Source organism: Salvelinus namaycush, chromosome 8 (genome assembly GCF_016432855.1).
Source record: "Salvelinus namaycush isolate Seneca chromosome 8, SaNama_1.0, whole genome shotgun sequence".
NCBI lineage: Eukaryota > Metazoa > Chordata > Actinopteri > Salmoniformes > Salmonidae > Salvelinus > Salvelinus namaycush.
The window spans coordinates 38,369,722-38,375,041 of record NC_052314.1 but is presented as its reverse complement, the minus strand read 5'-3'; positions in this window follow the sequence as shown (position 1 = coordinate 38,375,041).

Below are 5,320 nucleotides of genomic sequence, written 5' to 3'. Positions count from 1 at the left end.
GTTCATTCGGTCTCTTCAGACACCTGTCAGAGCCCACTGATAGATGGCAAAACTTTCCATATCTCCTCTAGTCTGTGTGTGAAAGGTGAGAGCGAGCTCACATCCTATAAGGCCCTGCATAAACTCACATTCCCAGGGTGCATGTGTCCCACTGGATAGCAGACTAAACTGCTTATTCCTGCCGTATAACTGAGATGGTTTTTAATAGTTTCACTATAGTGTGTGCTCTTAGTAGTTATACAAGGTGCCGTTGGCATGCAACACACGACGACACAAGGCCTAGCTATTTTAAGCCAAAACCTTCTCACTCAGAGCATCAACAAAAAAGTGATTTTAAATAGATAGAGAATTTAAGAATTCCAACTCGCAACAGATAAAGGCGGACATAGTAACTGTTACTGGTTCGTTACGTTACTGCACTGCAGGCTGATATAACGGCAGCGTCTGCCAGGGAACTGGGCCAAAGTAGATGTCTAAACAAACAGACTTATTGGGTCAGAGGAGACGGCGGAATCTTCAGAAAGATCAGATCACAAACCCTGCAGCTTCCTCTCTGTGGGGGGGAAGGAGAGAAAAGTAGGAGGAGAGAGCGGGGGAGACAAATAGAGCCAGATTCCTGAAACCGTGTCCAGTGGTGTAAAGTACTTAAGTAAAAATACTTTCAAGTACTACTTACGTAGTGTTTTTTTGGTATCTGTACTCTACTTTTTTTTTTTTTTTTACTACATTCCTAAAGAAAATTGTCATTTTTACTCTATACATTTTCCCTGACATCTAAAAGTACTCGTTATGTCTGAGTGTTGGAGTGTACCCCTGGCTATCCTCACATTTAAAAACAAGAAAGTTTGCTTAATATAAGAAATTTGAAAGGATTTACACTTTTACTTTTGATACTTAAGTACATTTTATCAATTACATTTACTTTTGATACTTAAGTATATTTAAAACCAAATACTTTTAGACTTGTACTCAGTATTTTACTGGGTGACTTTCACTTTTACTTGAGCATTTTCTATTAAGGAATCTTTACTTTTACTCAAGTATGAAAATTGGGTACTTTTTACACCACTGCCCGTGTCAACAAAAACGTGTGCGTGTGTAAAGTAAGCCCTTTAAGATAGATAATAGCAAACACGACGTCACCGTTGAAAGTATTTAGCCGCGCTACCTTAGAAAAGATATGCATGTCAGAGCTAGCTACAACACTAACCGTACAGAGTCAACAGCATGTACACACAGTACACGATATAGAGACCAACACTACACTCTCCACTACAACACGGGAATGGATATGGGTTAGCGGCGCGCTAGGATTTCCTACGGCGGCGGTTATTGAGCGCTAGCTTGCCATACATCTGCGCTCTAGGCCACTTCATCCATCTCCAGGCCTGGTATAAACAGGAACCACTTGGGATGTTGACAGTCTATAAAGAGCATGTATACATCGGCTAGGCTGCCAGCGCTTAATCCCGCCACCAGTGTTTAGGAAACACTAGAACCACAGACGACAGGCTGAGGGAGCGCCGCTTCCTCTAACCCCCTCCATCCGCGCTCATTACTCAATCACACTTCCCATTCCCAGCTTCCCTCCTCGCAGCTCACTAACACTTTGGCTAAGTGCAGAGGGGTTAATGTGTCCACTGGGCAGGGGTGGAAAACGAACCTCACTCGAGTCAAACCGGTGCCCGGAGCGACGTGGGAACCGCGACCGAGAAAGGCGCTGGTGTGTCAGAGGAGATGAGGAGAACAAGAACCAGAAGGAAAGGACGAGTCCCAGGGAAAAACAGATGTGAAACTTCACCCAACACCTTCTTCGTATTTACTACAACCGGTGCCATCTCTCACTCTTTCCACCCTCGTTTATTCACTCACTTCTCTTGCTCCCCCAGTCATTTCTCGCTCTTCTTCCCTGGATAATCTGACGTTTCCTTCTCTTTGCCTCCCTTTCCTCCATTACAGTCGTTCTCCTCTTCTCGCTCCTAACCATCCTCTCCGTCCTCCTCTGGATAATCTGCCTATTCCTCCTCCTCTCCCATTCACCCTCCCTCCCCCTGCTTGTTTAGACTGGGTGCAGACAAATGGGGACGATGAATGGTAGCAGAGGCTTGAGGTCAAGACGGCCTGAGAAATGGAGGCCTGGTGGTAACGTGAACTCCTGATGGCTGCCTTGGGATAATAAACTCTAGGGAGGTGACGATGAATCATCCTAATCTGCTCAGAGGCGGAGCGGCCGTGGATTTGGACGGAGAGGGTGTGAGAGACGAGGAGGCAGGTAAGAGAAAGGGCTGTTAAGAGTTTCTACAGCCCTAACACAGGAGGGTTAGTGTGTGTGAGAGAGCGGTTGGCTTTGCCAGTGTTTCCACACCGAGACCAAAAAAATAAATGACCATTAGCGAGAGCGGGATTAGGAGTAGAAAATAAATCGAGCAACCGCTGCAGCTGCATCAGTACAGTCGGCAGTGTTCTGCCATGAAACGGACGGACGTCATAAAACGAACAGAAAGTCTAGCCGCAATCACAGCGCTCGTTGTTGTTTGTTTAGAGTGTGGATGTGGACTGGGAGCGTTCAGGTGCCGAGGTAAAACGTATGACGTCAATTACGTCCGGTTATGATTTCGAGTGATTGGATAACAGCGGTGCAACGGGGGCACATGGCAAGGCTCGACAAAGCCTCCTAATGTAGAATGATAAAAAAAATATTTAAAAAAAACATCCTCTTACTGAATGGAGAAGCAGAACAGAGATCGAGGGCAGGGGGGGGACACCTAATTTGATGTCAGAATTTTCAGCGCAGAAAACAAAATCACTATTCTTGAATCAAAAGAGATGGAAAGAGAGCGGGAGAAAGAGGGGAGAGAGCGTAGGAGCGAGGAAAGAACACAGTGGTTTAATAACGTGTGAAACAGGCACAGTTCATTATTTCCATCTGGGTCCTTTCCCTTTTAAGATTGAACGATATGGCGAGGAATATTCACTTCTACGGGTTGCTGTTGTCATGGCAATTGTTCGTAAGCAAGGCCATGGCTGTCCATGTTAAGAGGTGTAGACTGCTGGATGAATGATGGGTTAGAAGGTGCGGGGGGGGGGCGGGTGTTTGGACAACAGGAAGAAGTGGACAGGAAGTAAAGGGGAGCTTATTGTGGCCTTATGTCTCAATGGGGACGTATAGGAGATACACATGATGAAGAGGGGGTTGTGGGTTGGTAAAGGTAAGGGTGTGTAGTGGTAGGGGTAGAAGGTGACCCACCTGAGTTGAGGTCCCGTCCAGGGTTAAAGGCTCGACTGTTGACAGTGGGGGACAGCCGGTCACAGCAGATGGTCTTGGACACGTTGGTGTTGAAGTTACCGTCGAACCTGAACCGAGACAGAACACATCACATTAGCGACAGCACAACTGCAAAGTAGATTTCACTTATCCACCATAGAAGTAATATCTCTCAGAAACAGCCACGGCTGGAGGGAGATGCAGAGAGATAAGCAAAAGGAAAGAGGGGACATCAAGGAGAGGACTGAATGGGGAAATACACAAGAGTGCTGACGCAAACTGTAGCAACCATCTCGATGATGCCCATGCTGTGTGTGGAATATATGCTTCTCTCATTCCCAGTAGACGCACCCTTGCATGCATAGGTGGGGTACATGTAGTGAGTGAATGTTTGTGGAGTCCTGGGGGGGGGGGTTGGGGGTGGGGGGTCCTCTAAGCCCAGTCGATACCCTAACACAGCATTACATTGGGTTGTCAGCCCCCGGGTGCCTCCACGCAGTCATAGGAGCTAGTCTCATAGCAGCTAGCTCCCAGAGTGCCTCAGCTTCACTCATGAAGAGCTGAGAGAGGGATGGGGAGACGAGGGGGGGGGGGGTCCTCAGGGGAGTAGCCTGCTCCACACTGCACCGCGGCTGGGTCGCTTTGATCCCGCACTCCCTTACCAGCTCCACTAAACCCCGTCTCCCTGCTGGCTGACATTCTGTCCTTCCTTGCACACAGGAAAACACAATCGACCACCAGTGACCCGCCGACACACACAAATACGCACGCCTGCAGACGCACGCACGTAGCAAGCCGCTATCCTCACCGAACGCACATACACTCTCGCCTTCCTCTCTTCCTACCCCCCTCTGGAGCTTGAGAGAGTGTATTTGATTGACAGCTGCTCTGATGTACCCGCTTCTTTGAACTTCAGACATTAAATTCCCATTAGGCTACATTCATTATTATTCTCCTTCAACACACTTTACACGCGGGGGCTAAGCAAAATGTGCCGGATAAAATAAAAAAATACATTTGCAAGCGCTTTGAATTTGACATCAAAACCAGGAGAACGAGAGCGGCGACGACCCCCCCCCCCCCCCAAAGTTTAGCTTGAGTATCTTTTTTGATTTTGTACACCAGCTTCAAACAGCTGGAAATACAATGTTGTTGGTCGTTGAAAAGATATGCCACAGAGATTTTAGCTGGTATAAGGGTTCCCTACACAAGCGTTTGCTTGATTTGTCCCAAACTGCAATTTTAGCAACCAGGGTGTTTTCTACTGCCCAAGTCTGCCGTTGTTGATTCTGCTTGGGAGGAGATGACCAGCCCTCTGAGTGACGCTGATGGAAAAGAGGGAGGGTGCAGCGTTCCCATTTGACGATAGAAGACGGACGGACTGTCTTTTGTTGTCAAAAAGGAAGGCTGCATAATCAGAATACGATTTTGTATGGGCCCAAAAACGCACACACCATCAAAATAAAAACGGGGAAACACTATCATTCCACTATTACTGCAGATATAGTATGGACATTTTCAGCAATTACAATGCAAAAAAATCTACATGTAGCTTATTTTAGTAGGAAAAGAAAACCGATTACTTTTGGTCACTTCAACTTTCGACTAGGTTTGTCCGACACAAACTGGTTTCGGCAATAGGATCTTGACAAAGGGTGGTGATGGTTGGAAAAGCGTTGGCGGTGCCTCCCAAAAGCAACAGTAGTCCTGGGAAAGGGGATCTCTTGTGAAAACAGTGTGTGGAGGGCTCAGGGCAGCCGGAGGTAGAGGGGACAGCCCTGGGAACTTTCAGTTCAGCTCAGGCCACCATGAAGCAGTGGGGATATAAGAGCGGGGACAGGGTTACCAGCCTGGGGGCAGACGATGGGAGAATGTTGTCTGGTGTCAATAAACCGCCATTCTAAACAGATTATTGTGTTTGTGTATGTTTTTGAGTGGGATTGTGTTGAGCGTATGTGTTAGATTTGTGTGTACGGGTACGTGTGGTTGTGTGTGTGTACCATGTGTGTCCTCATCACGTGTATGTGTGTGCTATGTGTGTGTGTTCTCGCAGGC